Genomic DNA, 12,181 nt, shown 5'->3' on the forward strand with positions numbered 1-12,181 from the left:
TTTGCAGGGTTTTTTTTCTGGTCCTGTAAAAAAGGGCCTAAATGCCCAATAATTCTCTTCCCCAGGCTGCTCGGTGCCAACTTTTTAAGTCACACACACATAACTTGAGTCATGGCACAGACAGAGCTAACGGGAAAAGTGTAAAGTAACACTGCAGATTTTTTAAACAGAGGCAAAAGGTCCTGTTGAGACCAAAAGAGCTTATAAATGAAAGGATGCATAAACTAAGAGGGTGAGAGAGTTTGTTGCACTGATTTAAAATTCAAAACCAGTATAAAACAGGAGTCTCCTGCATTTCAGCCTCCTCTACAGGTGAAAGTCTCAAATGTCAGCCCCTTGCACTTTAGTGCAAAAAAAAAAACATGTTTGCCTCACTTTGGATTTGCCTGTAAGAAGGCAAACCAAACCAATTTAGTCCAGAGTTTTCCTTGCAAAAACACCATGCATCATCACTCACAGCACTCTCAGGAGAAAACAAGTAAACCTCAGTCAGGACCACTCAGTCTACATGAGTTCAGCCAGATTTTGGCCCAACTGCAATGTTGCAGCATTGTTAAAACGTCATGACATACACTCTTGTTATGTGACATGATTAACAGTCGTCCAAGACGGCCTGCGACCACGATTCAACAAGATTAGCATGTCAGACATTTTCTTACATCTTCTTCTAGTTTGACACCCTGACCTGGCGTCAACAACACGGATCCTGACGCCTGGATTGTCAATGAGCAAAAAATCATATAGTCTGAGCCGGTGTTTAGTCAAGAAGCACACTGAGTCTGGCCACACAACAATTTTAAAAACCTGGGGGCCATAGACATAAAGACAGTTTCAAACAATTTTTCTTTCTTCATACTCTGAACTTACAGACTAGATGACCCAGCCAGACCGTCAAAGGAAAGGAATCCTGGCTGGAATGACTGTTTATGTTTGTGAACAGTTAAAGTACATATGGTCTGACTGGTGATGCTACCCCATCTGCTCACTCTCACTGGTTGTTGTGGGTCCTCCGTCAGAAGCATTGCAACCCAGAACTGTAAAAATCAAACATGTTCGATATTTATGGTTCAGGGTCTGGAAGACTCCACTCGAGTAATGCTCCCACGATCGTCAGGGGAGGAAAATCTGGCCTAAAAATTGGGCTTAAAATCCTGAAATGTGTGGCCGGCCTTAGTTTACAGTTATTAATACTAGAGCCCTGCGTACTCAGGAAAAACAGACAGTGAGTTTAATCAAAGGCAATATTGATAGGTTCACTTCAACGCCATCCTGATTAAGTTTCCTCTCCGAATAAAGGAAACCCCAAGAAAACAAAAACATCCTTGTCATGCTTAACGGTGCCATAACCTTGTAGAGCAGATGGATTCACCCATTTCTGTGTTTCTCACAGGTGAATCCATCTTGCAAAGCTCCCGTCTGAACTGTTTGGGCCCGGTTAGAAAATGACAGGACCAATCAGTGTCAAAGGGCAGTACTTGCGAGAGTTGTGACATAAGCAAGCAGCGACAAGAGGCCAGTTTGAATTATGGCGGAAGACATTAGCATGGATGCTGCTAAAGTGCAGTTTTATCAGAACTTGACAACATTTCTTTGTTGAAAGAAGAACAAAGAACAGCACTGAGTTCTTATCTTTTCAAAATCGACAAATGTCGACAGTCGCCCTGGTCCGCGTTATGCAGCTCTCTATGAAGTTTACTCGTTTTTTGCGGCGCACCTCAGTTTGGAGCTATGACGTCACATGTTTTGTTGCTCTGATTGGGTCGTAAAGATGTGACGGACAGAACATTCATCCAGTCATCCTCCAAGTATTTTTTCCACAGCTCTGCCCTTTCCAAAACGCTGTCTAAGAGGTGTCAGGTTAATGGTGCCACACATGGATTTAAAAAAAAAAAAAAAAAGCTGTTGAAAGTCTCAGACTGATTTCGCTCCTGGTTATGGCTAAGTAATAGCAATATCAAAGTAATATTTAATATTTATTTAATTTAATATTTGACCTTATTTACACATTATTTATCACCATTTATTTTAAAGTCATACAGAGGTGAAATTGTTTCCTGATCCCTGGAAAGTCTGTGTGCCATAAAAACTGCAGCACACTTCCATCACCTCTCACAGTCAGTAGGCTAAACTTTACTCTATTTATGCCTTGCCAATACCATCCTTATCATTATGCTTAAAGCAATAATAACAAATAACAATATAATAAATAAAATATAAAATGTATCATTTATAATAATGAATTTGCATGGACAGGTTGTTTTTTTTTATTTTTATTTTTTTTTTTTCCAAATAGCTGCATTATGCAGGGGTGTCAAACTCAATCACAGCAGGGGCTGGATTATGAATACACATCTAACTGGAGATACGAACAGGGTCAGCTTTTAACAATAAACTTACAACCTCATTTTCACCAGTAATGAATTACGGAGTAAAGCCAACAAAAAAACTCTGCACTGAAAACAAATTATTTTGAGATTTCAAAAGATTTGTTTCACACATCCATCTGGAAAACCACTCATAGACAGCGTTTGGGAAATGGTAGAGCCTTTGAAAAATAACTCAAAGGGTAATTGGATGAACATTGTGTCACATCTTTACAGGCCAAACAGAGCCGCTACCGAGGAGTTAACTCCATTGAGAGCTGCATAACGTGAACCGTGGCGACTGTAGACACGTCAGTACACGACTTTTGTTGTTTTTGAAAAGAAAAGAAGTCAACACTGTTCTTTGTTCTTCTTTCAACAAAGAACTGTCATCAAGTTCTGATAAAACTGGCATTTTAGCAGCATCCATGCTAATTGCACCGGCCTCTTGTTGCTGCTTGCTTGCATCACGCCCCTTGTCGCTGATTGGTCCTGTCACTTTCTAACCGGGCCCAAACGGTTCAGACAGGGGCTTTGCAAGATGGATTCGCCAGTAAGAAACACGGAAATGGGTGAATCCATCTGCTTTGCAAGGTTAGAGCGGTGCAGTTTGCAAATAAATAACGAAGATTCTAAAAAACATTTACCCTGCAAAAGTCTGAGGTGTGCAGCTTTGTGCTCGTCAGGAGGTAAACTGAAAAATAATCAACCACCGTTCGGAAAAATAGCAACAATTTTGCACAGTTAAATTACGTTGCTGGTGTGGAGGCTTGCATTGATGAGCTACATTCTCAAAAAATAAATATTTAGTGAGAATTATTGACACCAGTGGTACCAGTTTCAAACCAGTACACCCAGGGTGGGTGTATGCATTATTTGATTAAAGGCAGGAGTGATCATTTCTGAACTAAATGTTTTTTCAGTGCAACATGATTAAGGCTTCAAAAAGGGTGTTATTTGAAATGGTGCAATGTCCAGTAAAATATCCTAACTGAGCTAACTAGACATAACGATGCATGTGCGTGTTGTGTCTTAATAAATGATTGCACTGTAAAAACAAGGCGCCAGGATTACACCTGAGCACAGGGGTTTGAATTTGTATGCGTGTGTGTTTTCGTGCTTTAGTGTGTGAATGTGTGTGGGGGTGTGTAAGAAAGAGAGAGAGAGTTATAAATAGTTGGATCATCTGGAGTGCATTAGCGGTACAGTCTTTAAGTGAACAAGTCCGCTACCTGCAGCCACAGAAACCTCAGAGCACGACCGAGCCCTGAGCTGCACACAAACACACACTAGAGCTTAAAGAGAGTAACAGAGGCAAACTAAATCAATAAATGCTACATATTTTAAAGTTAGCATTGCTTTACAGACAGACAGGTTGGGTGTATGAGGGGAAGTGGTTAAGAAAACAAGATGACCAACAGAGCTGATTAGCAGAGACACCACAGGGACATTAACTCTGCTGCTAAATGGTGGAGATGATGTTAATTTAGAGGGAGGGGACTATAATGTCTGTTGGTTGTTCCACCTAGAAATGGTCATAGACCACTTCCTGAGGCCACACACGAGCAGCACCTCAGTAACACACACATATGTGGGTACACTGATGAGAAACAGTTTGATTTTATATTAGTATAGAGAACACACCTCCGTCTCCTTCTGTTGCACTAAACGTGGGGCTGTATGAAACGCTGATGTTGCTGATGATGTGATTAAAGTCAAGACATGCAAGAAGAGAGCTGGTTAGCAAGACTGCAGGAGCTGCATCACACCTGTGCACCAATGCTCACATTGGCCGTTTATCAAACATGCGTACGGCAAATATTTGGGTGTTTGGTCATTTCCTCGTGCAGATCTGAATTTATCAATCTGGACATGAGCGTATGATACACTCAAAAACCCACACCAGGTCTGAGCTGGTGTTCAGGTTTTCAGCATGAACCTAGGGGTGTTACATTAGATGTGACTTTCAGAATTGACTTAATATTAAAGCTGTAGTAAGCGATTTATTTTTAGTGTCGTATGCCCACAAAACAACACGACCTGTCAGGGTCTTGTTATTGAAGCCATCTAACAGAATAACACGTTGAAACAATGGCAGAGTTACCAACAGTGTTCGGTCCTATGTAGAATTTGTTCATGCTGAGACGAAGTGTAGGTAAGTAAGTAAGTAACAAAAATAACACAGATGACAATAAAGATGCTTAATTATCATAAAGACAACACAACCATGTATAAAAAGAGCAAAACAAAACACACACAAATGAATACATAAACAACATAGAAGTACAACAGACTCACACAGAAAATGAACAAGCTCAACCTCCTTACTTCATGTGCTTTATCATAACTTTGATATCTATCATACAGCAAATCAAACACAGTCATGTCTCCCTGAACAATTCGTATGGTGTTCCTTATTTCAGGCATTGCTTTTAAATCAACCTACTGAAGGAATGAATTAACAAACAAATAAATAAAACAGATTTTTTTCAGGATTCATTAATATAATTTCTAGACAAATGTGTAATGTATGACAGGTGTCCTGACTCAGCATGCGCCAGCCCATGCATTGTCCTTCATTCCCTGCACCAAACTACAGTCAGGTGTCCGACTGTGTGGGGATTGAAAACTTGAAAACTACTATCCCTCCCTCCAAAATAAAGGAACTACCTGGGAACTATCAAGCAATTTATATGGAAAATTATCAGCTTTTTTCTAAGAAAATACATGATAAAATAACACCTTATGACCAGATAACTGCCACAATATTACAAGGGTTAGGATAAAATACCACCTAATTACCAGAGAACTGCTACAATATTTGCTTTTGGAATGGTTAATTACCTATAATTAATACATTATTACTACTCAAATACTTCCTAAATATTACCAAAGTTTTACTTAATAAAATGCCAGTGTATTACTAGGTAATTACCAACTTATTCTGGAGAAATTCTGGGACAATATCCATGTATTACTTTAAAATTACTAGGTAATTTAGGTCCACTATCATTAAGTGCTACTACAGCCTCTAATGCAGGAAAATGAAGCTTATGTGAAAGTGCAATGGACTGCAGTGTCTACTCAGACTGGCTGCAGAAGTCACAAACACACCCAGTGAGGCCCAGTGATTTGTCAAAATGTTGATTTTTACAGGAGAAATAAACATTTTAACAGCCTGGTTTGAAAAAGAGTTTTGGTCAGAATAGCCCAAGTGTTGTTAAACATGCAATGGGAAATTAAAAAAAAAAAAAAAATATATATATATATATATATATATATATATATATATATATATATCATCCTTTTTGTTTTTCTACCTCTCTGTTTGTATTCCAGGTTGACAAGCATTAGCAGCATTTTCATTGTAGCGATTGCTACGGATTGGTTTTTAAAAGATGGCTTTAGTAACCAAATGGGTGGCATCACTCAGACCTTGTCCAGTCCTAACGAACTCTATGTTGTGAACTAGTGCTGTGAAGCCATGCAGACTTTTCATGAACAAAACCTCAGCTGACTGCCAGGATCACACACTGAAGCAGGCAATCGCTAACCTTGCAAAGCAGATGGATACACCCGTTTCCTTATTTTTCACTGGTGAATCCATCTTGCAAAGCTTCAGTCTGAACCGTTTGGGCCCGGTTAGAAAGTGACAGGACCAATCAGCTACGAGAGGCAGTACTTTCAGGTGACTTAAACAAGCAGCGGCTAAAGCTGGTGCAGTTATGGAGGAAGAGATTAGCGTGGATGCTGCTAAAGCGCCAGTTTTATCAGATCTTAATGACATTTCTTAGTTAAAAGAAGAACAAAGAACAGCAGTGAGTTGTTTTCTTTTCAAAAACGACAAAAGTCGAGTACTTACATGTCTGTAGTCGCAATGTTTTGCGTTATTCGTCAGTAGCTGCACACGGGCAGCTTGATAGCGGCTACGTCACGTGTTTTTTTGCTCTGATTGGCCCATGGAGATGTGACAGACAGAACGTTTACCCAATCACACTCCGAGTTTTTTTTTTTAAAGCCTCTGCCTTTTCTCAAACATTTCCTATTGAAGCTTTGTGTGAAATACATCCATCTGATGTGTCAGGTTAGGCAACTGGGGCGCTCTGTGGAAATTGGACAGATGCCACTCTCCCTGATGAAAGTTATTGTACTCCTAGGTGAGCTTTGAAACTATTTCAAGTTAGAAAAGCTAGATATTGACACTTTGAAATCCTGATTCCTAATCTTCTGGAGCCAAGTTTAAAGCTTTTATTATGAAACTTTACAAAGCTCTGCTCCCACTGCATCTTCTTTCCAACATTTTCACAAAAAGCAAGGCTTCCAAAAACCAGGAGTTGGTACAGGAAGTGGACCCTCCCCCCCGCCGCACATTTTACACTCACACACTCTGAAACCTGAGCCACAGGAAGTGGTCCTGCGCAGCATCATGTCAGGGCAGACAAATTATTCACTGTTTGAAAAATGCACCTTTCTCCCCTCTCCTCTTCTCCTCCTCCATCTCCTCCGTCCTCCTCGTCTCCTTCTCTCCATTTATTGTTTTCATTTCAGGTCCTCCAGAGAGGACCAGTCAAGGAGACGAAACGCTCGGCTACCTGCGTTATCTCAAAACGAACAGCATTCAGGCTCCAACAACGCTGCCGCTGCGGTTGCACAGGCCCCCAAAAATTCCGGGAAATATTCTCCTGTGGTGTTCCCTGAAGACTTGTGGTATTCCTGCCCACAGTATCCCCAAAACGCTTTTGTGGAATTTCCTAAATGGATGAAAAGCAGGTTTATTTGAACTCTTTTGAGGAGTGAAAATAGATCTTTCTTATCTCTTCATGGCCATATAATTTTACTATGTAAACCCAACAAGGGCAAGACTGAGGGGGAGAATGAAAAGAGCGATTTTGGGCTGGTTTTACGAGAAAAGAGTGAACAAACAATAAAACCACCCAGTTTAACACATAATGTGGGCGATTAACACCATAAAACGTCCTCACACTGACCTCACCCACAACTCAATCCAGGGTTACTAATCTGAGTCATAACAGGACACCGCAAAGGTTCTGGTATTTTTAGATTTTAGTATAATCAAATTCTACCAAAGGGTTATTGAGTTAGCAGTTTTCAATATCCAGAGAAATGTGCTTCTACAAGTTAGCAACCCATTATCTACCGTAAAACTTCTACCAAAAAAAGTCCCAATTTAAGGCTTATTTCACAATGTCCCAGTGTGGTTGCACATTAGAAAAATAAAAGCAGGTCCCACTTAGAGGCCCCTTTAGAGGTGAAACTGTTTGCCGATCAAGATTAAGGAGTCAAAGCAGCTAAATTAAATATGAACTTGTTCATCAGTCCAAGAAACAAAGACATAATAAAGGCCTTGTGAAGTCAAATAACATACAGTACCATCGGAGCAGCAGGTTGTCTGACAAAGCTTCTGGGCCTTTATCCTGACAGGGTTGATAGAGTTGGAAACTAGAGAGAGGGAGAGTGGGGAATAACATGGAAAAGCATGCTGAAAAATGTTTGTTTACAGGTTTAACATAGCTCTACTGCCAAGTGTCAGAACTATAATAATAATAATGGTAACGATAATTTTATTTGTATAGCACTTTTAAAAAATTGGGTTTAAAAAGTGCTTTAACATGTACAGAAGCAAACAGAAGAACAAAGCAACAAACCCGAACAAAAGACAGGAAGACAGAACAGGACATGCACACAACAGAATCCAAACACTTAAATAATCAAACCAAAAAAATGGTCGAGATAATAAATCAATAACATCAAAATACATCAAAACCCTAGACGTCATGTGATGCCATGCAAACTTCATGTTCAAATGCAGGCCTTCCATCTATCCATCTATTGGGCAACAGGCTGGTTGTCAGTCAATAGCATGGCTGACATGTAGAGACACACAACCAAGCACACTCACACTCACACCCACAGCCAATTTAGATTCACCAGTTAACCTGCTGAGCATGTCTTTGTTGATGGGAGGAAGCCAGAGTACCTGAAGAGAACCCACAAATGCAAGGGGGAGAACATGCAAACTCTGCACAGAAAGCCCCTGACTGGGAGGCGAACCAGGAACCTTCCTGCTGTGAGGCAAGCAACAGCGTTAAACCCTGTGCCGCCGTGCAGCCCAAATGCCTTATTTACAATGTTACAATGTTACAATGTCATTTAGCAGACGCTTTTCTCCAAAGCGACGTACATTTGAGAGCAAGAACAACACAAGCAATGATCTAGACAAGAAGAAACAACATCAGTAAGTGCCATCAAGTGCTTCAGGTCCAATTGGACGCAAGTGCTGCCGTGTAGAGTTTAAGGCAGAGTACCTAAAATATACGTTGTTTATGTAGTTTTTTTTTTTGTTTGTTTGTTTGTTTTTTTTTTGTTTTGTTTTGTTTTTTTTGTTTGTTTTTTTTGTTTTTTTTTTTGTTTTTGTTTTTTTTTTTGTTATTAGACAGCAACAATGAATCAAGGAAAATGTGGGATCACTAATCGCCATTCATTAGACTTCACAACAACTATTTACCAAGTACCAAGTGCTGGATCATTCCCAAAGAGCTGGGCAAAGAAATCCCAGAAGTGGAGCAGGACAGTGCGAGCTAACTATAGTTGGGAAACTCATTCAACCACTGGGGGCAGCAGTGGAGAATAGTCTGGCTGAGACTCGATCTACTACTGGGGACAACAGTAGAGAATTGCCTAGCTAAGTGCAAAGTGTTCTCTGAAGAGCTGGGTCTTTAGCCTTCTCTTGAAAGTAGACAGGGAGTCTGTAGATCGAATGGAGTTTGGTAATTCATTCCACCATTTAGGGACAACAGAGGAGAAGAGTCGAGCTAGTGACTTAGGAGCATGATGTGCTGGAAGTACCAGGCGCCTTTCGCTGGCTGAGCGTAGTGGGCGAGAAGGGGTGTAGACCTGGATGAGGGACTCCAGGTAAACAGGAGCAGTTTTAGTTACTGCTTTGTAAGCAATGATTAGAGTTTTGAATTTAATGCGAGCTGCAACTGGAAGCCAGTGTAGAGAGATTAAAAGAGGCGTGACATGAGCTCTCTTGGGTTGGTTGAAGACCAGACGTGCTGCTGCGTTCTGGATCAACTGCAGAGGTATAACTGTGCATGCAGGTAGGCCTGCCAGTAATGAGTTACAGTAGTCAATACGTGATATTATAAGAGCCTGTACCAGGAGTTGTGTAGCATGCTCTGTCAAGTAGGGTCTGATCCTCTTGATGTTGTAGAGGGCGAATCGGCAGGACCGAGCAGTCGAGGCCACATGGACCTTGAAGGTTAGCTGGTCATCAATCATGACACCCAGATTCCGGGCTGACTTAGTGGGCAAGAGATTATTTGATCCAAGCTGGATACTGATCTGCGGTTCCATAGTGGGACTGGCTGGGATGATAATGAGCTCCGTTTTGGGCAGGTTGAGCTGAAGGTGACGTTTCCTCATCCATTTAGAAATATCAGCAAGGCAGGATGAGATCCGAGCTGAGACAGTTGTGTCATCTGGTGGAAAGGACAGGAATAGCTGTGTGTCGTCTGCATAGCAGTGATAAGAAAAGCCATGGGAGCGGATGATTGCACCAAGTGAGGTGGTGTATATTGAGAAAAGTAGGGGACCAAGCACAGACCCTTGAGGCACCCCTGTTGATAAGCCATGCAGTTTAGACACTCCTCCCTTCCATGATACTCTAAAAGATCTCCCTGTGAGGTAGGACTTAAACCACTGTAGGGCAGATCCTGAGATACCAAGTGAAGAGAGTGTGGAGAGGAGGATTTGGTGGTTTACTGTGTCAAAGGCAGCAGACAGATCCAGCAGTAAGAGAACTGAGGACTGACCAGCTGCTCTGGCCAAGCGAAGTGATTCCGTTACCGACAAAAGTGCAGTTTCAGTAGAGTGGCCCCGCCTAAAGCCAGACTGATTCTGATCAAGTAGATCATTGTTCTGCAAGTGTTCTTAGAGCTGGTTGAAGACAGTGCGCTCCAGTATTTTTGATAGGAATGGGAGAAGTGAGACCGGCCTGTAATTTTCAACCAGGGCTGGGTTGAGAGTGGGTTATTTGAGCAGTGGTGTAACCCGCGCTTGCTTGAAAGCAGCTGGGAAAACACCTGTGGACAGAGAGGAGTTAATGATACAACTCACAGCAGGGCTGATTGTGGGCTCAATCGCCTGCAAGAGATGTGATGGTATCGGATCGAGGGGACAGGTTGTGGGCTTAGAGTCAAGCAGAAGCCTGGTGACCTCGCTCTCACTTAGTGGAGAGAATGAGCTAAGTGATGCATCACTAGCTGGTGGCAGAAAACTGAGTTGGACAGGCTCAGAGAATTGGTTGCTGATGGTAGAAACCTTGTCAGTGAAGTAGGAGGCGAACATGTCTGGAGTCAACATACTGGAGGGTTGTGGGTTTGAAGGAGAGAGGAGCGAGTTAAAAGCAGAGAAGAGTTTGCGTGCATCAGTGGCAGCACAGATCTTTGATTGATAGAACGCCTTCTTAGCAGATTTTAGAGCAGAGGTAAAACAGGACAGTTTTTGCTGATAGGCACTCAAGTCAGTGGTTTGTTTGGATTTACGCCATTTTCTCTCTGCCGCTCTGAGCCCTGCCCTTTGGGTTCTGATGACCTCAGTGAGCCAGGGACAAGGTGGAGTATTTCGAATAGGCTTAGACACCAGAGGGCAGAGTTTGTCCAGAGAGGAGGTCAGTAAGGAGCAGAATGTGTCTGTGGCCTCGTTAACAGTGAGTGTGAAGGACTCGTTACATGAGGCTAGTGCAGCTGAGACCTCGTCAGACAGCTGTGTTGGGTCAAGAGACTGAAGGTTTCTGCGGTATGATCTTAATTGAGTAGTAGATTGTTGAAGTTCAGGTAAGCCAAGTGAGAACTGAATGAAGTAGTGGTCAGAGAGGTGAAGTGGTGTTACACTCAAATTAGCCGTGGAGCAATTGCGAGTTAGAATCAAATCCAGTGTATTACCAGCCTTGTGTGTAGGAGGCGTTTGAACCAGTTTCAAGTCAAAGGAGGACAGTAGTGAAATAAAATCAGTAGCCTGGGCCCTATCCAAGTGGATGTTCATGTCACCCATGACAACCAATGGTGTGCCATCATCAGGGATGTCTGAGAGTAACATGTCCAGTTCCACAATAAAGTTGTCCAGGTGACCCCCAGGTGGGCGGTATACCACAACCATGTAAGCCTTTATTGGGGCAGTGACCTGTACTGCATGATATTCAAATGAGGTGTTATTGTCCAAGGGTTTGAACTGGCTGAAGTTCCAGCTATGAGAAAGAATAATGCCTGTGCCACCTCCTCGGCCAGAAGAGCGAGGTGTATGAGAGAACACTGCATCAACTGATAGAGCAGTTGGTGTTACAGTGTTCTCAGGACGGACAAGTTTCTGTCAGGGCTAGGACCTGAATGTTAGACAGTTTAGTGAGGGAATTGATGAATTCTGCTTTGTTAACTGCAGACTGGCAGTTCCAGAGGCCAACTGTGATAAAAGGTTGTGGAAAAGAGGCATTCTGCAAAGTGGATAGATTATGCAGGTTTCGTTTTCTGTAACTATTGTGCTTCTTTCTGTTCCCATATATGACTTGTATTTTTTGGTTGCACATGTTGCGTTAGACTGCTGGGGTGCGTTAGACTGTTATGAGGCAGTGCTGCCTGTCTGTGGCCTTGCTCGGTGGACTCGCACAGGTAGACTCGCTGGTCTTTACCCAATGTGGTCTTCACACAATTGGGCTTCCACAAGGGCTGGCGCTTACGCTGACGCTTCAGCGCAGTCTGTGTACTTATATAGAGAGATATGCCACAGATGTGCACAATTGA

The sequence above is a fragment of the Cheilinus undulatus genome, linkage group 16, assembly GCF_018320785.1.
Source record: "Cheilinus undulatus linkage group 16, ASM1832078v1, whole genome shotgun sequence".
NCBI lineage: Eukaryota > Metazoa > Chordata > Actinopteri > Labriformes > Labridae > Cheilinus > Cheilinus undulatus.